The 25839-nt window shown below is 40.1% G+C and overlaps 1 pseudogene; it reads left to right on the top strand.

Moving 5' to 3' along the window:
- LOC122558068 (large ribosomal subunit protein uL13-like) overlaps positions 1 to 21608 on the top strand; it is an 85679-nt pseudogene extending 64071 nt beyond the window's left edge.
- Positions 21609 to 25839: the final 4231 nt, after the last annotated feature.

Raw genomic sequence — 25839 nt, 5'->3', positions numbered from 1 at the left:
TCATTCCCTAAAATTTGGCACATAGTTAAATTGTGTGGTCTCTGAATTCTGACTTATCGATTTCTCTTTAATCAATTTTAGTGGTCCTCTCACTTCATGACCAAAACCTAATTCAAATTGACTGAATTTGGTTGATTCATTTGATGTATCTGATTACAAAATGTACAAATGGAATTCCCTTCTCCCAATCATCTGGATAGTCTTCAATATAAGCCCTCAACATGGTCTTTAATATCTGATGCCACCTTTCTGGCGCTCCCTGCAATTCTGGATTGTACGCAGTAGATGCTAATTGTTTTGTTCCGAAACTGTCTATAACTTCCTTGAATAATTTCAATGTGAAGTCTCACCCTTGATTTGTTTGTATCTCTATGGGTAGTTCATATCTAGTGAAAAATTTGAGTGGCTGCTCTACAATCCTTTTAGAGTATGATATTGCATAATGGAATGGCCTCTGGAAATCTAGTGGACACATCCATTATCATTAATAAATACCGATTCCCATTTTTCATTTAGGTAGGGGTCCTCTGCAATCAATTAAGACTCTTGTAAAAACGTTCCTCAAACATAGGAATAAATATTAAAGGTGTGGGTTTTATTCTTGCCTGTGGTTTTCCAATTACCTGACATGTATGACATTTCTGGCAAAATTCAACTACATCCTTGTGCAGTCCAGGCCAGTAAAAATGTTTTTGTACTTTAGCTTGGTTTTTCTTACCCTGAAATGATCACTCACTAGTAGTCCATGTGCCACTTGCAACACCTCCTTTCTATAACCCACTGGCAATATGACATGATGAACCTCTGCCCATTTCTTGTCTGCCTGAATATGCAAGTCTCCATTTCATCATTAAGACATCATTTCCAAGATAGTAGCATTCAAGGATACATTTGGATTCTTTTTTCTGTGGATGCCTTTTAATACAATCACTTTAAATTTTTATCTTTCTGTTGTAACTCAGTTAAGTCATCTGAGCTAAAGATGTCTTCTATCTGCTCCTGGTTTGTCTCAACCATCTGATCAAACAGGGTCTCTGCTAATTCCACTTCAACTTTCTTATCTGTACTCTTTGATCTCTCCTGTTTCAACTGGTGACTTTGTGACCTTGTTACCATACAGTTCGGAAAATTCCCAGGAAATGTGTCCTGCAATAGTTCTGTTGCCTGAGTTTCCACTGGCTTTTCAACCATAGTAGGCAGCACTCCTAGCTATGAACCAGTTATATCGTTAACAAGGACACATTGTGTCCCTGGAGCTGAGACTTTATCCAGTACTCCTACTATGACTTTCCCATTCTTCACTGAACACTCTTGTCTCATAATTGAGTGCTTTTTGTCTATGCAAGTAAACTTTACGTTTATAGTTTAAGGTGATCTGACACTTACTCCTCAACGAACCTCCGACCGGGTTATACATTCTGGTGCAGCTTTCCAGCTTCCACTGTGCTCTCCATTACCACTCTGAAAAAGTTCACTGACTTATCCTGTTTTCCTACATCTGGCTTGCCAGTGCTTTTCCTAACCCATCAACACTGTGATTTCATGTCGCCTACTTTATTGCAGTGAAAACACCGTAACTTTTTAACTTCTCTTTCTCCTTCAAAGGTTTCCTTTTTACCATGTTGTACGTTATCTTTATGATCTTCACCGAGATCTACCTTTCCCTTTCCATATAAGGATTTCTCTTTTCCCCAATTTCTATCCCTCATGGATTGAAATTGATTTTTGTTGCCAAACTTTGATTTATGGACCAAATCATAAACATGAGCCATTTCAGCTGCTAATCTTGCCATTTTAACTCTCTGCTCTTCCAGCAAATTTAAATGCTGAGCTATTGCTCAAAATATCTCTCCGTTTCTCGGGGAAGGAGGCAGCTTCAACCCGAGCTTCTCTGCTAATTGCAGTCACCTTTTCCAAGCCCCCCAAAGTCACTTCTTCCACCCCCCAGAAAACTCTTGATGACTGAATGGGCCGTTACTACACCAAGCACCATTTAAACCAATTGAATTCAACACCTGAAGCAAAAGACACTAACACTTACCATTCACTGTCTTCGAGTTCAGCAACTTAATCCCAATTTGGAACTATAGAACAAATCCCGCAAAGAGTCCCCAGTCTGTTATGGACCAAGCCAGATCCCCTCAAAACATTTCAAGACAGCAGCCTGGACCCTAATTGTTCGCGTTGCTTTAAGCAGGTGTACAGTGGATATTCCAGGAGTGATGCAGCTGGCCCAACCACTTAGTTTTAAACAAAACAGAACTTGTTTGCAAGATTACCGAATGAAACACAAACAAAAGAGAACAGAATATAGAAATATTCCCCTCCCACGTGGTTGAAGACGCCATCCAACGCATCTCATCTACGTCCCGCACCTCCGCCCTCGAACCCCACCCGTCCAACCACAACAAGGACAGAACTGCACCCCCCCCCCACCCCCGGTCCTCACCTTCCACCCCACCAACCTGCCAACATTTTCACCACCTACAAATGGACTCCACCACCAGGGATATATTTCCCTCCCCACCCCTATCCACTTTCCGCAAAGCCCATTCCCTCAATGACTACCTGGTCAGGTCCATGCCCCCTAACAAGCCACTGTCCCCTCCTAGCACCTTCCCCTGCCACCACAGAAATTGCAAAACCTGCGCTCACACCTCCCCCCTTACCTCCGTCCAAGGCCCCAAAGGAGCTTTCCACATCCATCAAAGTTTCACCTGTACTTCCATGCATGTCATTTATTGTATCTGTTGCTCCTGATGCGGTCCCTTCTACATTGGGAGACTGGATGCCTTCTCGCAGAGCACTTTAGAGAACATCTCTGGGACACACGCACCCATCAACCCCACCACCCCGTGGCCAAACATTTCAACTCTCACTCCCACTCTGCTGAGGACATGCAGGTCCTGGGCCTCCTCCATCACCGCTCCCTCACCACCCAAAGCCTGGCGGAAGAATGCCTTATCTTCTCCCTCGGGACCCTTCAACCCCAGGGTTGTGGACTTCACCAGTTTTCTCATTTCCCCTCCCCCCACCTTTCCCCAGTTCCAACCTTCCAGCTCAGCACCATCTTCATTACCTGTTCCACCTGTCAATCTTCCTTCCCACTATCCACTCCAACCTCCTCTCCGACCTATCACCTTTACCCCCACCTCCACCCACCTATTGCAGTCTCACCTCCCTTCTCCCCAGCCCCACCCCTCTCCCATTTATCTCTCCACCCCCGAAGGTCCCACCCTCATTCCTGATGAAGGGCTCTGGCCCGAAACATCGATTTTCCTGATCCTCGGATGCACCTGACCTGCTGTGCTTTTCCAGCACACACTCTCAATTCTGATCTCCAGCATCTGCAGGCCTCACTGTCTCCTATAGAATAATTTAACCTAGCTGAAAACCCAACAGGTTATTCCAACTTAATGATCCTGTTCCAAATTCCCACAGCAATCCCTATAAATACCACTTGGCAAAAATGGTAAAGTCAAACACAGGGTCGTACGAGAGAGAGAGGGAGAGGGCAGAGAGATTCAGCATGGAACACTTTCGTTTTTGTAGCTGTTTCTTGGACCAGCAGCCTCCAACTTCCTGACTGCTTTCAGTGAACAGCCAGACTGCTAAAACCAAACCAAACGAGAGTAAAGCTGAGCTGGGAGCACTGGCCACTTCCCTTTCATTGTACAAGTGATTTTTTATTTAAAAGAGCTTGAAAGCACGCTCAAGTAGTTAAACCCAGATTTTTCAGAATCGCTGCTTTAACAAACCCTCTGACAAAAAAGCCAAGGACAGCATAGCCTATTTAAAGGAGCAGCATCATCACTACTCAGATATAATGGAACCATGAAGATGGCACTGAAGGAAGGAATGCCATTGAGGTGTAGCCATGTTACAGTGTTCTAGTAGATCTTTTCAATGTTTACAAGCAAATTTTAACCATTTCAATTCTTACAAACGCTGTCAATTCCTTCTGTAAGTTTGCTTTCAAGTATTCCCAAGCATTATGAATGCATTTAAGTGTTTTCATGTTTTCCTCTATTCAGCTTTTAATTCTAACATCTCTACCATCCATCTTGCTTATCCCATGAGCGAATTTGAAAAATAAGTACTGGAATGTTAGATTTACACCGTGGCAGTCCCCAGCATTTGCTGCTCTTGGGACTGCTGAGATATTACATGTTGCATTATGGGATAGATCAAACAGAACATCCCGGTTTGAGATCCATGTTGAGGATTTTTTATTATATATTCAGTTTCTTGATATTCCTTCCATTTCATCTTTGAGTAAGGATCCTATTATCTTTCCTCTAACTATTGTGGTTGCTTTTCAGTGGACAACTTCTCCTAAATGCTATTGATCACTGTTTTAAATGCTTCCAACTGCAGTTGTATTTCTTTCTAAGTGAATTTTCTAGTTTACTTTTTCTGGTTACATTCTCATCCCCTTAAAATCCATTTTCTCCGATTCATTATTTTGTCATGTTGTGATCCTAGCTGGTGTTATGATTGGACAAGAACTGGCTAAAACCTGATTTAATCCATGATATTTGGGTTTGTTTTGGTTTTAACAAAATGGTCTCTCAAATGACTCCCATCATCTTTATTTACTTGTGCATAGTGCAGCGAAAGAATCATCTGAGCAAACTCTGTAGATAGGGACCACTAAGCTGCCTTTCCAATGATTCCCTCTACCCATAACACCCACAGTTTGTTTTGTATCTGTCTGGATATATGTAGAAATCAACTTAATAAGCAGTTAAAATTTCAACTAGTAGAGACATATGTTGTTTGGCCCATAATCTTTTTTATCTGTAGTTAGAAACTATTTATATATAATAAATAGCAAATCTTGTAGAGAGACTCAGTCCTAATTTACCTGGGTCTACACAGCAGATAAATTGAAGAATTTTGTATATAACTTAAAATCATTAACTTTTGTAACAATTTGATTTCAACTGCACCATCCCAGTGAAGCATAACTGTTAGTTTTATTGTGTTAAAATCCACCTGTTTAGCAACCTTAAAAATGTAAAATTATTTCCCAAATTCCACAACATGTGCACATATAAATACAAACCAAAGCAGCAAGGACACAAGTGACAAAGAATGACGCTACCTTTTGCCTAGGTAAAGCACAACTAAAATAAAAAAATCAGTAAAAAATTACTGAGAGAATCTGGATACTTTGGTCCTCAACTGAAGCAATTGTTTTAAAGAGATTGGTGTGTCTCTTCTTCACCTGGAAATGCTCCTGTAGAAATAAAGGTTGTCCTTCAAAAGTGCTCCATCTTCTTGTTGGTCCTTAGACACAATTAAACACGGCAGACAGGATGCAGCCTTAGATGGAGATAGGAAGTTTTTCCTTGTTGCATAAGGGTGTAACAATCTCAAAAGGTTATTACTAAGGAGTACCCTAAGTACAACACATGATGATGTCATATGGATTTGGTCGGACAACAGCTTAGGTTATTTAATGAGTAAAGGAATTGTATTGTCACTTGTACTTAACAAATAAGTACAGTGAAAAGTGTAATATGTTGCCACACTCCAGCACCATTTTGAAGACATAAAGGTATAATTAACAACAGAGTTCTTCTTTCCTTTTTCTGCTCTGCTTGACATCTGAGGATGTGGGGGGTAGGGGAGGGCTAGCTCTCCACAACAGACTCTGGACCCACCAATGCCCCCACATCACAGTCCATTCCAGCAGCCCTACTCCAGGCCCACGTTGCCGCTACTGCATTGCAGGAGTACCACACCGCTGCCAATGCAACCCGTTGAGCCATCAGGAATACCGATTACGGCCTACCGCATCACCACAGCTAAAAGCCAACATCCCAATTCCAATGCCGAACGCCGATGCTGCTTTTTCCACTGACTGCCATCTTGAAAGCCAATGACATTGCCTGGAGTCCTGCACGGTTAGGCCCACCACACTCTGGCGCCATCTCTGGGCCCCACACTCACAGCTATCCGGACCTCTCCAAGGGCTCGCTCCCCTCTGCACTGGGATCACTCTCCCCAAGGACCAACTCTTGCCGCCACTGCCTTGAGAGGCCAGGGCTGCTCTCACCCTTCTGAAGACACTGAAAAGGCTTTTAAAGAGAAAAAAAACAGAAAAAAAGAGAAAAGCAAAAGAAAAAACAAAAAGTAAAATGACAAGGAAAGAAACAAAAAGGCAGGCAGAAGTGGACAAGCCCTGGGCCTGAGCTCAGGTGCAGTGCTGCTACTCCACCACCACCTTGGAAAAGAACTGACCTAATATTTGAGATTTCCTCATCGTGTTCATAAAAATTATCATGTTAATGCAACTTGTATATAACTGCTATAATACAATAAACTAACATTAATTCATAAGCACAGTCTACTTACCTCTGCTCATAGAAAATTCCCTTGTCCCAAAAGGTGGTCTGGTGAACTTTCCTTCTGGAACATGGTTATTTGAGGCGATCAAAATATCATTCAGTACTCCACCTGAGAGTTCAACAAGTTTCTATGCAATTCAGGTAAGACATCTTTAGTCATGTACCACATTCCCTTTGTATATTGTGGCGAACATACCACATTATCTCAATATTGAGGCAAGTGTTCCCTGAAATATCACACCTCCATCTTGTGCCAGCTTTCCATCCATGCATTCACCGTTCTGACCTTATCTCTAAGCCAATTGGCATATGTCCCAGGTATTAACCCAGCGATCCCCAGACAAGGATCTTACGTTTTCTTTTTAAATTTGATTCATATCTTCCAATCCATACATAGCAGGGCTTGTTTCTTCATCCTCTCTAAGACAATGGTCCTAACATGAATGCTACACTGTATCTTCACTTTCCAATCACTTCTCCAGAGGTAATTTTCATCTTTGTACGAGGTAAGAATGCGCCATTTTGGAACTACAGACATGATTGCAAAGGAACAAAAAGAACAAAGAACAAAAGAGAAGGACAGCCCAGGAACATCCCCTTCAGCCCTCTAAGCCTGTGCCAATCATTATTCCCTAACTAAACTGAAAAATAAACGTTCTGCCCTTATTCAGTTAATATCCCTCTAATCTCTCCCTATTCATGTAACTATCCAGATGCCTCTCCAATGTGCCTGTCTGGAGATTATCTACTTCCCTAATCATTAAATCCTTTCTAACCTTACATTTTTATTTTTGAAAACACAGCCACTCCCATTCCCACCTTAGACTACCTCTTACCATTGGTTGGCCATGACATAGCTCTCATATATAACAAGTACATTGTGGTTATTGGCCCTCTTCTCTATCTCCCCCTGGTTCCCCCTAACCCGCTAAATAACAGTTACATTCTCATTTACTGCACTCTATTCTTCTAAGACATAAAATGCAAAGTTTAAACTTTGGAATAACAATGAGATAACAAAGGATATACATTTAAACCCTGAGAAGTTCATAGCTACGCTTGGATCTCACATGTATTTCTGGATACAAAGAAGCTGATATAATGATGTGCTATATTTAATTTGCAAAGTTAAGATTCTAATGAAGTACTCTCTTCAATAAATAATGTGAAAATATTCAGTTTTCATTGTGTTGTCTGAGTCCCGTTCATCACAGATAAGAATTGACTTAACGATTTTGCAAATAATATTTATAGATGCTTTTATGTGAATTTAAGTACCTGCACATAATGAACAAGCAATTACTAGGGAATTAAAAGGAGAATAATGGAAGCCTGGGTGTATTACAAGGCATTAATCAGACTGTGAAGTTCAAAGCTCGTCATGAATTCAGATGAAAGTGAAGTGGATTATAACAGCTATCTGAACCCAACTTCGATTAAAACCATGACGATATTTTTCCTTTTCGCACCTGCTTTAACTTATAAAATAATATATTTCAAGTATAAGGCAGCTGTCCTGATGTTGGTCTGTTTCTGAACCATTGTGGGAACAACCTTGTCAATCACTTCCATTTCTGACTTGGATAAGCAATTAACAATAGGGACTTACTTCTGTTTGACTAACTGAGGAATAACCATCAGCCTGCCTCCTGGAGATTTCTAATTGAGACAACAATACCAACAGCAAGCTTTTTAATTTTTTTTTGCTTAATTCAATTTCTGCAAAAAGGAGAAAGAAAGACTTTCATTTCTATAGGGCCAACACAGTCTCAGAAATGCCTTATAATACTTAGAGTCATAGTCATACAGGTGTACAGCACAGAAACAAACCTTTCAGTCCAACTCGTCCATGCCAACCAGATACTCTACATTAATCTATTTTAGTTTTGCCGGTATTTGGCCAATATCCCTCTAAACTTTTCCTTTTCATATCCAGATGTCTTTTAAATGTTGTAATTGTAACAGCCTCCACCACTTCCTCTGGCAGCTCATTCCATACACGTAGCAACCTTTGTGTGAAAAAGTTGCCCTGAGGTCCTTTTTAAACCTTTCCTGTCTCACCCTAAACCTATGCCCTCTAGTTCTGGACTCCCCTATCTTAGGAAAAAGACCCTGGCTATTCACCCTATCCATGTCCCTCATGATTTTACAAACTTTGATAAGGTCACTTCTTATCCTTCAACACTCCAGGGAAAGTAGCCCCAGCCTATCCCTGTAGTTCAAACTGAAATACTTTCTGAAATGTGGTCAAAATTGTAAAACTCTCAATTCAGAAAATCAAAAAGATAAACCAAGCAAGACACAGGAAGCGTTGGTGAGAGTTGTTTGGAGGGCCTATAACAGTCAATGTTGCATGATTGGGGTATAGATCAGGAGGCAGATGTGTCATATTTGGCTTTCCCAGTCTGTATGCAGTAATTGTGTGGTTGCAACTTTCATAGCAAAATAATTTTCTAGATCAGTACATTGAGGAACCATTGAGAGAATGGATTATTTTGGAGCTAGTATTGTACAAGAAGGAAGGGTAAATTAATAACCAGATGGTTAAGGGGCCTCTAGGGAAAATTGACCAGTATATGATGGATTTTTAAATTAAGTTGAAATCAATATAGCTCTATCAGAATTTACAGTCTTAAATCTAAAAGCAAACTGTGCAGGTATGAAGGGTGAGTTACAAATGGTGAATAAAGAAGCTGCATTAAAATATATTACGATGGAAAAGCAAAGTATGGCCAAACATTAATTAGGAAAGAGAAAAGAGAACATGATGGCAAGGAATGTAAAAGCGTCAAATACATTGTATATACATTTATGGTAGAAGACACAAACAATTCCAAAATCAAAGAGAGAACCAAGGGGCTAACGAGTATGAGGAACTTGATAAGAAAATCAGTAAAAATAAGAATTAATACTTTAGAACTTACTGAGTCTAAGTGGTGACAGTTGCTGTGGATCTGATGACAAGCATTCTCGAGTTTTAAAATAGATTGTTGTACATGCAGCCAACGCATTGGTTTTGATTGTCCATGGTTTCTTAGAATTAACAACAGTTCTCAAGTATTGGAATGTAATCAGCACAAATTAAGACATAAGAAAGAGAGAAAATTGCACAGTATAAAGCAGGGTGCATAACATCAGTAGGTGGAAAATGCGAGAATTTATTGTGAGCTGATAATGGTGCAGTAGTAATACTCTGATACTGTTTTGTCCTTGACCTATGTGGTCATTAGTGGTAGAGTAACAAAGACCACCATATTTACAGAATAAACACTGTTCTTAGACTTCAACAATGTTTATTACCCTATAGCAATAAGTAGAGCTACATTAGTTACCTGCATAGTAACCAGGATATTAGGGAACTTGCACGGGTATGACAATTCCTTCTGAAAATTAGACTGAAAGTATTTTGCTCCACCCATGGACTGAGTGATGGTAGTAGAATAGGTGGAGCCAATGTAACATACACAGTAACTCCCTCAGAACAATTATCTTAGCCCTGTAAAAGTATAGGAAAGGTGCAGCACAGAATCAAGCCATTTAGCCAAACCATTTAGTTTATTTTTGTGTCAGCCAAAAAAATGAACTAGCCACCCATTCTAATACCATTTTCCAGCAGTTGGTCCATCGGTTACACACATCAGGTGGAGATCCAGAGAAATTTTATATGAGTTGAGGATTGCCTACACCACTGAACAGGAAATTGCAGATTATTATTACTCTAGTTATTAGCAAGGCCCGTCATAATTTTACAGACTTCAGTTAAGTCACCCTTAGCCATCTATATTGCAAGAAAAAGAACACTAGTCTGTCTAGTCTTTCATTACAGCTGGAACTTCAAGTCCTAGCAACATTCTTGTAATTCTCCTCTGTCATGTCTCCAGAAACACTATGTAATTCCTGTAATATGGTGATCAGAACTGTGCACAAACTTTCAGCTGTGATCTAACCAATCCTTTATACAGTTCCAGCATTAATCCCTGCTTTCGTGTTTTATGCGCTGTTTACGTTGGTAAAGCTCTGCATATTTATATTTTGTGACCTTGAGAAAATGGAATTTATGGAACCATGTGGGTAATCTAAAAAGGAATTTGAAGTCATATTCAACAGTAATGTGAGCTGAATTCACCTTATTACTGAAAAGTCACACAACTTAGGAAAGGAGACCAGCAAAGCTTTTAGGTGAGATAAGATAATGGTTGGCATGGACTAGTTGGACCTAAGGGTCTTTTTCCATGCTGTTTGACTCTATGATGTTTATACCTTTAATAGTTGGACAAACTGGATTTGGAAGAGATGGAGCCTGTTTGTTGAAGGTTGCCAGTCAATGTCCTTCCAGTTCCAGTCTTTTTAAGAATATTTGTGTGCACCAGTGGAAAGAAGAAAAGACCTCAAAAAGCTTGTAGCCAAAACAAACTCCCCCTCTTAAAAAAAGTAAGAGGAAACCTTGCACAGGACAAGATGCACAGATTTCAGTGGCTCATTTCTAGAAACCTGAGAATATTCTCGACATCATTATATCTGACTACTTGAAAACTGAATTTTTACTTCTATTCAAAGACTTAAGTCTAACTGACTTTCTATCTGAACTAAAATCTGATGTGAACATTTTCCATCATTCTGTCGCGGTCATCAAATCAATCTTGTTGGCTAAAAAAGCCCAGAATGGTGATAAATCATCCCATTTTATCATTTGAGTTCTGAAATTTGGCCCACAGATTTTTATTCCCTTTCTGTTTTCCTTAAAACCAAATTCATATTATTTCTGCAGAGCTTTTTTTTATATTATTTTTCATGTGAATGGGTTTGTCAGGGTTTAAAGGGATATAGTTTAATCTGGAATAAGGTTAGTTGTTAGCCAGTTTTTCTATTTGTTTAGGAAATCAGTTCTGAAAATAATAAACAAATTACTGTCAACTTTATTAAAGTGGCCTGATGCAAATCTATATTATTCTGGTATCAGTAATAAAGGGTAACTGGTGGTGATTGAATCAAACCATTTATCCTTCTGTCAGTGTTGTAATAATATGCTTTCCTTACCACCAGATCTACCTGTCCTGCCTCCATCAAGGATCCATGAACATGCATCCAAGGTCTTTCTACCCCACTTCCTCTAACCCACCCATTTACTGTGCATTTCCTAATTTTTTATTTGCCTTCCACACCCATCACCTCATACGTCTCTGGATTAATTTCCATTTGCTACTTCTTCATCCACTCAATGAAACAGTTGCTATAATTCTGACATTGACATCTTTTGACTACACAGCAAATTATTATGTCATCTGACTTTTCTCAGTTGTGCCTCCCACATTTAAATTCAGATCATTGATATACCAACAAACAGCAAGGGACCCAACACAGCCCCCAGGAACATTGCTGGAATCCACATACTATTCATAAAAACATACATCAACCATTATCTTTTGTTTCCTGTCCCTGAGCCAGTTTTGGACCACATTCCCCTTTATCCTGTCAGCTCTTACTTTTCTGAGCAGTTTGCCATGTGGGGCCTTGTCAAATAGCTAACCGCCATGTGGACAATATCCACTGATTCTAATAATTTGTCCACCATCTACAACCATCTATTTAAAACTCAATAGATCTACACAAACATCAGGTCTACATGGGACTCCAGACCTCAAAAATTTGGCTTTGTCCCCAAGCAATACATTAAATACAAGGGAAACCAAGAGGATAGGCGCAGAAATAGGTCATTCAATCCATTAGCCTGTCCCACACAATTCTGGATCCTGGATCATCATCTCCTCAATGCCACATTCCCACATCGTACCCCTATATTTTAATATCGTTAGTCTCCAGAAACATATTGCCTTTTGTCTTGAACACCATCAATGACTGTGTTTCAGTTGCCCTCTGGCAAAGTAAATTCAATAGATTCACCATCCTCTGAATGAAGAAATTCCTCCTCATTTCAGTCTTAAATGGCCTGCTCCTTATCCTGAGGTAAGATTCCTTGGTTCTAGAGTCACCAGCCAAGGGAATGTATCCTTTCTACAGCCATCCTGATGTACCCTGCAAGAATTTTGTAACTTTCAGTGAAGTTACCTCTCATTCTTCAAAACTCCAGCAAATACAGAATAGTCAGTTTCCTCAATCTCCCCATATAAAACAATCCTGCCAACCCAGGGATGAATCTGATGAACCTCTGTTGTAAAGGTTTATGAAATGTCTTGCTTTGTTACATACGTGACCTTAGAGCTAGCCTGCTGATGTTGACTGCAATGGCTTTCTGCTCGCACTGCATTCTTAGTTACTGACCGGAAGGTCTCCTTGGTCCCCTGAGTGAAACTAACCACAAACCTTAGGTTTCCAGCACTTCTTCAGAGGATCTTAGTTCATACACAATGGTCTAGTGAGCCATTGTAATTTTTTCCTGATATTCAAACCATCTTTCGCTATTTTCAGCCTTTATTGTAGCCAGAATGTTTTTCACCTTTAAGAGGTGCAATCTGGCTTTACATAATACAAGCTGGCTTTAAATGGTGCTTGTCCTGTGCAATGTTGGACCCACTGCTGAGATATGCAATATTGGATTTCCCTATCATCATCATCAATATTATTATTAGCAAACAGCACACAGTAGGCAGTCTGCCGTGCATCACTTTGAATGGATGCAGGTTAATCACACATCATAATCCTTTTGCCCAATTGTGGTCCCTCAGTGCCTGAATACTGAAATAAATCTCTCACAAGTGATGCAGCTTTCTTTAATTGTCAATGCTGACTAAGAAACTAGTATAATCCAAACTGTACCAGCAAATATTGAAGAATATCTCTATATTTCCCTTTGTACAGCTAGCACCTAAGTTACTTCTGAAAGCACTTATTACCTATCTTTGTTGTATTTTGGCTAACTAAAAATAAGTAATTTCTAATCTCACTTTTAGTTCATTTCGTGGTTATCTTGAGTTTGTATTTTCTCATTGAATCCCATTGGTAATAATCATTTCATAATCCTTGATAATTTTAAACACCTTAGTGTTTAAGAAAAGCCTTAACTTTTTAGATCTCTCTTCAAAACTGGAATCCACCTTGACTGATAACACCTTTGTACATTAATGAAGCCATAATCTCATTTCTTTTATATTCTTCGTGTAATGAGCTGTTTAAAACTGCACATAATGCTCCAACTCCAGTTTAACTAAGATTCTGTAAAAATTCATATTTGCAAATCTATTTCCTTTTCCTTTCCCCTCAGGTCTCAAGGTGTTTCAACCAAGGAGTGTTTTTTTTTCAAGTGTACGTCACCGTAATAATGTACTTAAACACAGCAACTAATTTATGCTCAACAGCATCTGACAAACAGCAGTGGGATAAATTTTCAACGTTGACAGGTTTTGCTCATGTTGTCTAAAGGATAAATGCTATTTTAGAGAAATCCTGACCTTTCTTCACATTGTCCCTTGGAATCTTTTGCAACCAATTGAGTAGTCAGGCACAGTTTCAGTTTAAATATTAAACTGAAAGATACACTTCTGAGACTGCAACATTCCCTGATACTGTATTTGCACATATGTGCTATAGTGTCTGGGGTTAGACTGGGTCCTGGAGGCTGAAATCTTCATGTGAAAACCCCTTTGTAATCTCTACCAGATTGCAAATGCAATTTTTATTCTGCTTTTTCATTCTCAGTGTGAGTTGTGTGTTACATACATTAGGTGTCATCATATTTCAACCCATTTGAACACATTTATTTTACCAACCACATGCCATCAGAGAATCATAGGAATCAAAAGGATGGGCCATTCATCCCATCATGTCTAGTTCTGGACTCCCCAACCCCAGGGAAAAGACTTTGCCTATTTATCCTATCCATGCCCCTCATGATTTTGTAAATCTCTATAAGGTCACCCCTCAGCCTCCGATGCTCCATGGAAAACAGCCCCAGCCTGTTCAGCCTCTCCCTGTAGCTCAGATTCTCCAACCCTGGCAACATCCTTGTAAATCTTTTCTGAACCCTTTCAAGTTTCACAACATCTTTCCGATAGGAAGGAGACAAGAATTGCACGCAATATTCCAACAGTGGCCTAACCAATGTCCTGTACAGCTGCAACATGACCTCCCAACTCCTGTACTTAATACTCTGACCAATAAAGGAAAGCATACCAAACGCCTTCTTCACTATCCTATCTACCTGCGACTCCACTTTCAAGGAGCTATGAACCTGCATTCCAAGGTCTCTTTGTTCAGCAACACTCCCTAGGACCTTACCATTAAGTGTATAAGTCCAGCTAAGATTTGCTTTCCCAAAATGCAGCACCTCGCATTTATCTGAATTAAACTCCATCTGCCACTTCTCAGCCCATTGGCCCACCTGGTCAAGATCCTGTTGTAATCTGAGGTAACCCTCTTCACTGTCCACTACACCTCCAGTTTTGGTGTCATCTGCAAACCTACTAACTGTACCTCTTATGCTCGCATCCAAATCATTTATGTAAATGACAAAAAATAGAGGGCCCAGCACCGATCCTTGTGGCACTTCACTGGTCACAGGCCTCCAGTCTGAAAAACAACCCTCCACCACCACCCTCTGTCTTCTACCTTTGAGCCAGTTCTGTATCCAAATGGCTAGTTCTCACCGTATTCCATGAGATCTAACCTTGCTAATCAGTCTCCCATAGGCAACCTTGTCAAACGCCTTACTGAAGTCCATATACATCACATCTACTGCTCTGCCCTCATCAATCTTCTTTGTTACTTCATCAAAAAACTCAATCAAGTTTGTGAGACATGATTTCCCATGCACAAAGCCATGTTGACTATCCCGAATCAGTCCTTGTCTTTCCAAATACATGTACATCCTGTCCCTCAGGATTCCCTCCAACAACTTGCCCACCACCGAGGTCAGGCTCACTGGTCTATAGTTCTCTGGCTTGTCCTTACCACCCTACTTAAACAGTGGCACCACGTTTGCAAACCTCTAGTCTTCCGGCACCTCACCAGTGACTATTGATGATACAAATATCTCAGCAAGAGGCCCAGCAATCACTTCTCTAGCTTCCCACAGAGTTCTCGGGTACACCTGATCAGGCCCTAGGGATTTATCTACCTTTAACCATTTCAAGACATCTAGCACTTCCTCCTCTGTAATCTGGACATTTTGCAAGATATCACCATCTATTTCCCTACAGTCTATATCTTCCATATCCTTTTCCACAGTAAATACTGATGCAAAATATTCATTTAGTATCTCCCCCATTTTCTGTGGCTCCATACAAAGTCCACCTTGCTGATCTTTGAGGGCGTCTTATTCTCTCCCTAGTTACCCTTTTCTTTATTATTTTTTGAAATTTTGATGAGAGCAGAAGGTCACATCAAAACTAACCTCCTTTTGATTCATATTTCTTTCCTATTTAATTGAAAACTAATGCTTTCATGATTGCAGATATTTTCTGTTATTTTTCCATTTTCAAATATCATCTTAAAAAGAGAAAGCCTCTGTTCACTACACACACACATAGGCCGAACAATTAACTTTCCAAACCCAAGGTAGAGTTTTGCAAGACGGATTATAGTTTGGAGCTAAAACTAGTTTAGAGGGTCACTATTGCGACCTACATTCTTGGCTATTGAGGAATGGAACTTAACAAATTCAAGGGCTCAAAAGCAAATTGATTTTCTTTATTAATTCTTGGGGTCTGGGCATTGCTGACAACCCAACATTTATTAGGCGAAAGTGAGGACTGCAGATGCTGGAGATCAGAGTCAAGAGTGTGGTACTGGAAAAGCACAGCAGGTCAGGCAGCATCCGAGGAGCAGGAGAATCAACGTTCCCGACATAAGCCCTTCATCAGGAATGGCTTATGAAGTGTTTATGCCCGAAACATCGATTTTCCTGCTCCTCGAAGTCAACATTTATTGTCCATCCTTAGTGTTCAGGGATTGGCCTGAGGGGCCATAATAATGATTAGAGTTGATCGTTGATAATTGTTAGTAAAAGCAACACACAGTCACGCTCACCTTGATACACTAATCTGTTGATGATTGGTAAGTCACATTATGCAGAATTTCAGATCCAAAATGAATTGGTAACATTTCTAAACGTGTATAATGAGATTCAGTCTTGAGTGTAAACATACTCTTAAGTTCTCTTTGCAAACAGTAACATTACCTTTCAAAATAATATTTTTGAAACAGGGCTGCAGATGCTCTGATGGAATTCTAGCCAGTGTCTTATTCGAATAATTGAATATAATCTAAATCCTATAGAGCTGCGTACAATGTTGACAGGAAAATCATGAGAGGTCCTAGAGAAGATATAATTGTGTCCAAGATTTCTTCCCTTAAGTTTTAGAAATTTGCCATTTTATATCCAAATGTAATATCAAAATACAATTTATAAAAATTGAAGCTGCCTAGGGACAATAAAATGCCTTCTTTGACATATCTGCCAATACCATTTAGCTTCAGTGTGTGAGTGAGATGAACATTCTGAATGCTGAATTAATACAGTGTGACGCCCGATAAGTAAACAGCTCTGAAGCTATTTCAAACATCTAAGTGTGTAACTCTCGATTAGCCTCTAATCTCCTGTATAAAATTGGTTCATTAAAATGTTAATAAAAAATAAGCACTTGCACAGGTATGGATGTGAATGGGGCCAATAGATGGAGTTTGTCCTGGCAGGCAAGTCTCTATCTCACTTTAACACCCACTTGACTTTTGCCACTCTCCCAAAAAAAATCCTCAATGATACTGAGGCATTGGATTGCACTCTGACTTTGATTTCAAAACGTCTGACCTACTTATTCATTGAGTGTCAGATAGTTTTATAGTAAATTCAAGCCACTGAGGTGTTGCAATGGATTTTAATCCTGTAATTTTGTGAATCAATAGCAGACGTTCAAATATGTAAAGCAGTGCCTTTGTTGTGTGCAAAATAACAATCCGCTTAGGGATTAACTCAGAAAATAAAAATTATTGGTTCCATTTGAGGGATTACCTTTCAGACCTCTACTTGACCTCTGCCTAGCAATTTGTGGAAGCTTAAAGAGAGAATTTCAATAATAGGATTTCTCATCAAAACACAGACTGTCACAAAGAAGCATTGTGAATGTACACAGTTCCTTTTCTCGACTAACATATTCATATATAGAGCATTGTTGTTTCAATAGTAGATATCTTTGACACTACAATGGAGAGAATATTGATTTGGAAGTTATAGAGTCATAGAGATGTACAGCGTGGAAACAGACCCTTCTGTCCAACTCGACCAGATATCCTAACCTAATCTAGTCCCATTTGCCAGCATTTGGCTCATGTCCCTCTAAACCCTTCCTATTCGTATACCCATCCAGACGCTATTTAGATGTTGTAATTGTACTAGACACCACAATGATTAGGGAGGGAATAGAGGAATATGGTCTGAATAAGCGCGAAATATTTGTTTTTCAGTTTAGTTAGGGCATAAATGTGAGGTGATGCACTTTGGGAAGAATAACAGGAAGGCAGAGTACTGGGTCAATGGAAAGATTCTTTGTAGTGTGGATGTGCAGAGGGATCTTGGAGTCCATGTACATAGAGGTGGATAGTGCTGTTAAGAAGGCATATGGTGTGTTAGGTTTCATTCATAGAGGGATTGAGTTCTGGAGCCACAATATCATGCTGCAACTACACAAAACGTTGGTGCAGCCGCACTTGGAATATTGTGTACAGTTCTGGTCCCCATATTTCGGGAAGGATGTAGAAGCATTGGAAAAGGTGCAGAGGAGATTTACCAGGATGTTGCCTGGTCTGGAGGGAAGGTCTGATGAGGAAAGGCTGAGAGACTTGAACCTGTTCTCTTTGGCAAGAAGAGGGCTAAGAGGGGATTTAATAGAGACATACAAGATGATCAGAGGATTAGATAGGGTACACAGTGAAAGTCTTTTTCCTAGGATGATGATGTCAGTGTATATGAGGGGGCATAACTACAAATTGATAGATTTAAGACAGATGTCAGAGGCAGGTTCTTTACACAGAGAGTGGTAAGGGCATGAAATGCTCTACCTGCTAATGTAGTCAACTCAGCCACATTAGGGAGATTTAAACAATCCTTAGATAAGCGCATGGATGATTTTGGGATAGTGTAGGGGGACGAGCTGAGAATAGTTCACAGGTCGGCGCAACATTGAGGGCCGACAGGCCTGTTCTGCGCTGTATTGTTCTATGCTCTATGTTCTATAATGATCGACACAGGCTTCGAGGGCTAAAGGGGATGTTCCTGGGCTGAACTTCTCTTTTGTGCTTTGTTGTTTTTGTTCCTTTGCAATCATGTCTGCAATTCCAAAAAGAAGAATTGTTACCTTGTACAAAGACAAAAATACCTCCATGCAACTGGAGAAGAGATTGGAAAGAGAAGATACAGCGTAGAGTTCATGTTAGAGCCATTGTCATAAAGGATGAGGAAGCAAGCCTTGCTATATGAGTATTGGAAGATATGAACCAAATTTAAAAAGGGCCCTTGTTTGGGGATCTATGGATTATTACCTGAGCCATATGCCAATTGCTAATATGCCAAAAAGGCCAGAGCAGTGAAATGCATAGATGGAAGGCTGACATAGGAAGGAGGTGTAGTATTTCGAGTCACAGAGATGTACAGCATGGAAGCAAACTCTTCGGTCCAATTTGCCCATCTGACCAGATATCCTGATCCAATCTAGTCCCATTTGCCAGCATTTGGCCCATATTCTTCTAAATCCTTCCTATTCATATACCCGTTCTAGGTGCCTTTTAAATGTTGTAATTGTACTATCCTCCACCACTTTCTCTGGCAGCTCATTCCATACACACCGCACTGTATGAAAAAGTTGCCCCTGAGTCATGTCACCAGTAGATTGTCCTTGTAACACACCATTTGGTTTATCATGGAGACAGAAATGCAGATGTTACTGTAGAGTACCCAAGAATGAAGACATTACAAATGATGCCAGGATGCTGGCCATTAACCTGTGTGGTGCACTGCCTGTGACAACACATCAGCTACCTCTCTTGAGAAATTTTTCAGCTCCAATATTTGATAGAGTAGTCAAATGAAGCCATCAAAACAGAAAGGCAGCATGGTGGCTCAGTGGTTAGCACTATAGTCCTCACAATGTCAAGGATCTGGGTTTGATTCCAGCCTTGGATGACTGTCTGTGTGGAATTTGCACGTCCTCCATGTGACTGCGTGAGTTTCCTCCAAATGCACTCGCTTCCTCCTGCAGTCCAAATACGTGCAGGTTAGGTTGATTGGCTACTTGATTGAAACATATAAAACACCGACCAGTCTTTACAGGAAGGATGTGGAGAGGACGTTTCCTCTTATTAAAGTATCTAAAACTAGGAATCACTGTTTAGAAATCAGTTGTTGCCCATTTAAACAAGATGAGATTTGTTTTTCTCTGAGGTGAGTTAGTGTCTGTAACTCTCTTCGTGAAAGAGTCGTGGGAGCAGAGTCCTTGAATATTTTTAAGGTGGAGGTAGATAGATTCTTGTTATGCAAGATGTTTTTTTAAACAGGGCCGATTTCTGGTTCGTAAGCGGGTTCAATCGGGAAAGGGGCATGCTCGTGTTTGTGCTAAAGCATTGACTCACAATAAAACTCATGTAAATCTCTGAAAGTCATTTGCTGTCTAATTCAGCATAGGCACATTAGTCTGCCAAGTATGGTATTAGTGGATTAACCTTGATCTCACCAGGTGGGAAGATAAAGAAAGCAGAATGCAATGGCTGTTTCTAACAGATACAAAGCTTGCAGTGCCTTTAAAAGTGCAATGGCTGAGTCATGCTGCAGGATGACGAATTATAATTATCTGCCAATGCTTTCTGAATGTAGCCGTGGAAGCTTGAGGTGAATATGTGGACTCATGTGACTTCTCGAACCAAGAGACCTCAACATAAGGCATTGGCTTTGTCGTGACAAGGAAGCAGTTAAATTCTAATATGACTTACAGACAATGTTTACGAAAAGAATTACTTATTGGGAATGGTCAGTATTTGATAAATTTAAGAAGATGGAAGACTTTATCATGGACAAGGGGTCACTTAGTGCAGTTGACTGGCTTATGATGCAGAGTGATGCCAACAGTGTGGATTCAATTCCCACAGCGACTGAGGTTACCATAAATGAATCTATTCTCAACTTCTCCTCTTGCCTGTGGTATGATAACCCTCAGGTTAAACCAGCACCTGCCACCTCTCTAATAAGAGAGTAGCCCAATGACCTGTATGGACTATGGTGACTTTACTTATATCATGGAATTGAGAAGTTATATAAAAGATTAAAGACATATAATCTAGAAATTCCAAAGTCTGTGATGATGTTTAAACTATTAGGTCATACACAAATCACACACATGGTAGATTTTTAATTTCAGCCAATGTTTAATTTTTTGGGAATGACTCTCTATTTTAATAAAGACGTTTTGGGAAACAGCCATTTCCATCTGCCTTCACAGGTCATTTTAGGAGTTCTGCAGTGATACAAAGAATGGAAGACTCTTCGATTGCTGGCTCTTAAAGTCTAAGGGGACCTAATCACAAGTGCCTCTGTCAGAATAGAACTGAAATTTTGTGAGGGGTCATACTTTAATAGATTTCTGAGCCAAAGAAAAATGCAGGATTGGGGACGCAAGCAATGCTGAAATGGCCCCAACAAGTCACACAGGTAAATGGACAATTTAGGATGGGCAACAAATGCTGGCCCAGCCAACAGAACCTAAAGCACATTAACAAAATATCTCCATCTGTTTAATTTTCATGCCGGGCAGCTCCTGCTCCTCAATGGCCAAGGCCCTCTCATTGGCTGTTTGGCTGCCATTGTGGCCAAATAAATCTTACCAGTCCGTAAAGTGGCGGTGGTGAAGTGTGAAGGAATGAACATCTCTGGCAACTTTTACTGGCCTAAACTAAAAGAGGATGAATACAATCCCATCTTGTGACCCTCATCCCTTCGGAGCATCAAGCTACATCTTCCAGAGAACGGTAAAAGGTAAATTGCTGCACAAGGTCAAGCTGTCTTGGGCAGACTGAAGGTCAATAATGGGTTCACTTCTCTATATACCTCGAGGAAATGGACGGTTTTCCCAGTAGCCCTGAAGATGTATGTTTGAAGCCAATATGCTAATTTACTGTCCCTGGTTGTCTTGCTCAGGAAGTTGGCTGGAAAAAGCAGGAAGTTACAGCCACTCTTGAAATGAAGGACAAAGAAAGAACCAAACTTCACTCTGAGAAAAATAAGAACATTTAAAACTGAAGAAAGCAGATGAGTAGAATGCCGAAATAGCCAATAACACAGCAGTGCTGAAAGAGTATGGTATTCTTGTTTAGTGTATTTATTCAGGCATTGACAAGAAATGCTATATTAAAAAAAAACAAGTTCCTATGGAGGTTCGTGAGGAATAACTGTTATGTCCCAACCTCTGAGTCAGGAGTCCTGAATTCAACTCCCACCTATTCCAGAGGTGTGTAATAACTTTGCTGAACAGGTTCATTTGAAAATATCAAAAGCTTCTGCATGGCTGATTACAGTCTATAAAGACTGACTACTGTTATTGGCCACTGTGGCCCACAGTTATTGCTCTTGGTTTTTGAGCCTGGGACTTGAGACCCACTAGGAGACAGAGAGGAGGGTTGGTGACCTCTGTCTGCACTGTAGGGATTCTATGATTCGAATATCATTGATAGATTTAAAATTCTTCAGAGGTCTGACAGTTCAGCTGCTGGGAAAATGTTTCCTCTAACTCAGGAGCCCAGAACATGAGGGGTGGTATCAAGTTAAGGGACCAACTGTTTAGGGTTGATATGAAGGAAAATATTATGCACTTAAAGGGCTGTGAATCTTCAGAATTCTCTCCTCCAGAGAGCTGTGGATGCTCAGCTGATAAGTATAGTCAGAAGCGACATCAATAGATTGTGGATGCAAAGGAAATTAATGGATATGGTTAAAGTCCAGAAGGATGCAGTTGAGGATCCTATTAAATGCCCATCCAGGAGGGAAGAAACAAAATGTCTGTTCCTGTTACTACTTCTTGTGTTTTTATGTAGATTATGACCAAGTTACGAATTTATTTCCTGCCTTTGTAAGTTTAATATACCAGGGCAATGCAACATCAGAAGGCCAACTATGTGTTTTTATTTCTTTCAGAATGTTACTTTTGATGTTCTCTCCTTGATGTTGTTGTTTTCACTTCATCCTCAATGTACAAAACTCTCTCATGTAATCACCCATAACAGCTTTTCGCTGTCTTTACGAGACCATGCTGTTCAGACACAGCGGTGCCAGAATCCTAAATTGCTGTCATAAACAGATGTAATATCTGTCTCATGTTCCTTTCATAATTCTATTCTTGTGTACCACTGCTATCCTGACATTGCAGACAGTGCACTAAACAGTGCTGATGTACAGATATCAAGGTTGATTTGTTATTTAGGAAATCACTGCACATTACAGAACTACTTATTAAACAAATAGGATTTTGCTCGATTCACACAACATACTGGTTGCAGAAGAGATCGTTGCTTTTCTATGAATCCTGCAAGTGAACCACCATCAGACTTCCAATTCTTCTATGACAATCATAGTATCTGTCAAGATTCTCTAATTCATCAGCAGCCTCCAAGGATTCATGATAGCTGAATGTCAGGAGGTGCCAGATTGAAACTATCTGGTAACATAAGGCCACAATGCCTATGCTGATCGTATGTACATGTGAGAAATGTCAAGTCAAATCATTGATCACTTAAGGCCCTGAATTGACAGCAAGGCTGGAAGGTTAACCCTGGGTCTTACTTTTCCATCCAGAACTTAGCCTCTGAGATTGCAGGAAAGAAGAGAGCATCTCCCCTCAATGTCAACCTGCCTTGATGTTTGTGTTGATATGCGCAATCTTCTTGGAGATCCTTTCCACTTTGAGCAGGCAGTTAGTGGTGTCGATGGTAGCCATGATGTGGAGATGCCGGTGTTGGACTGGGGTGGACAAAGTTAAAAAATCACGCAACACCAGGTTATAGTTCAACAGGTTTATTTGGAAGCACTAGCTTCCGGAGAGCTGCTGCTTCATCAGGTAGTTGACCATAAGACACAGAATTTATAGCAAAAGATTACAGTCACATGCAACTGAAATGATATATTGAACAAATCTGATTGTTAAGTCTTTCATCTTTTCGAATGGGTTTCAAAAGATGAAAGTCTCAACATTCTAGGTTTATTCAATATATCATTTCAGCTGCATGTGACTGTAATCTTTTGCTATAAATTCTGTGTCTTAAGGTCCTGCTTCATAACCACCTGATGAAGAGGCAACGCTTCGAAAGCTAATACTTCCAGATAAACCTGTTGGACTCTAACTGGTGTTGTGTGATTTTTAACTTTAACTGCCTTGATAGCTGCCCTTCCTATCACCAACTCCACCTACTTCTTCAGAGGGAGTACTTCCACTTTCTCATCTGCTCTTTGTTTCAGAAGAATTGAGCATTTTTTTTTCTCTAAAGCATATTCTAAAACAAAATTTAAAGTAAGGGAACATTGGAGGAGAATGCCAAACCTGATGAACCTACAGGACTTTGTGCACGTGAGACAGAAGAAGCAGCATTACATACAGAGCCAAACAATTCCACAATCAACACAAAAAGATCTACAGTCCTGCCACAACCCAAGAAAAATGATGGTGCACAATTAGACATTAATGGGAGGAGGATCCCCATCTTCAATCAATCAGTAAATTAGCTTTAGCTGGACTATCCACCCCATCACCAAAATGCATGTGAGGTCAAAAGACAAATATCTAGATGTGCACTTGCAATGTTAAGGCACATAAGGCTATGAGGCCAGCGCTGGAAAATTAGGTTAGAATGGTTACGTGCTTGTATTTGACTGGTGCAGACTTGATGGGCTGAAGGGTCTTTTCTCACGTTGTGGATTTTTATGACTCTAAAACAAAATCCAAGATCTTTAGCCAGAAATGATGAATGATGGCTCATCTTGACATCCTCTTGAGGTCCCTGGCATCACATGACAATTTTCAATAATTTTGATCACAAAGTCACACAGGCGTCAAAGTGGTACAGAGGAGGCCATTCAGCTCATTGTGTTTTTACAAACTCTCCAAATGAGCATCATGCCTTAGTACCACTCTCCTGCCTTTTCCCCAAACTCTTGTATATTGTTCCTATTTAAATAGTCTCCCAAAGTCCTCTTGAAGCCTCAATTAAACATGCCTCCACCAAACATCATGTGCATTCCAGAGCCAAACTAGCCACAATCCGAAAAATATTTTTCTTACCTCACGTTCAATCTTTTATCTATACTTTAAATCTGTATCCTCTGTTTATGATTCTTTTATGAGTGGCAACAGTTTCCCTCCATCTACTCTGTCCTGCCCCTTCATTACTTTGAAAACTTCTACCATATCTCCACTTAGCCTTCTTCACTCCAAGGAGAACAGTCACAACTTCTCCAATTGTCCCCAAACTGACATTTCCAACCCCTGGAATGATTCATGTAAATCTCAATTGCACTTTCTCCAATACATTCACACTCTTCCTTTCGTGTGGCACCCAGAATTGTATACATACCTTAACTGAGTAATACAGGCGTCTTATATACATGTTCAGCATCAGCTCCTTGTTCTTGTATGCCCTTATCAATAAAACACAGAATGCCTTATTTACTGCTCTCTTCAACTATCCTGTCACCTACAATATTTCACTCTGCATACACAATACAGTGAAGGCAGTGGACTCTGACAGAATCTTGGCTGTCATTCTAATTCAAGAATGGAGTTGGAGAATAGCTAATTAACGTGTCTTCCTGGGTAAAGGACCCATTTAAATTTTGTTGCTCTCATGATAAGATTTTGGTGGGGGGAGCGGTTGCAGGGTGGCCGATAACCTCCATCATAAGCGTTGCTGTGTAAGTCCGTCTCAGGATTAAATGTTACCTGGCAGGGAAAGGGAAAAATGAAGCAAGAAATTTAAGCAGAGAATAGCTTTGAATGGCTAGTTCTGGAAGCAGGAAATGGATTTGTAAGGAACTGAAAGTATACCTGCAGTAGAAAAGTTTTGTTGTTTTGACTGATAAATGTAAAGGTTATATAGCTGACTCTTACCTGGCCTCTGGGCATGAGAGATACTTAACAAATTTGTGCCTGGCCAGTCGCATTCACATCCCATGAATGAAAAAAAAGAAGGAAACTTTCTGTGGGTTAGAGCCTCGTTTGTTAACAGAAGATTGTTGAGTCAATTTTACATTCATTTGTTTGTTACAGTAAAATATCTTACAACTTGAAATATTGAAGTTTGCTCCTCTAATTGGTCACTAGAAATTCTAACATCTTCATACCAACAATATTTTCAAGCAGCACCTACCTCCTATTAATCTATTCACTGATGCTTAGCTTGGGTTAAGCCACGAAAATCTGACTACAGGAAAATATAGAGCCCTAATCTGAACTAGGGGAAAAAGAAGCTAAGCTCCAGAGGGAAGGTAAGAGTGAGTACACTT

The sequence above is a fragment of the Chiloscyllium plagiosum genome, unplaced genomic scaffold (assembly GCF_037043375.1).
Source record: "Chiloscyllium plagiosum isolate Xiang-an unplaced genomic scaffold, Cpla_swu_hap1 HiC_scaffold_2, whole genome shotgun sequence".
Taxonomy (NCBI): Eukaryota; Metazoa; Chordata; class Chondrichthyes; order Orectolobiformes; family Hemiscylliidae; genus Chiloscyllium; species Chiloscyllium plagiosum.
This window is presented reverse-complemented; position numbering and strand designations above follow the sequence as displayed.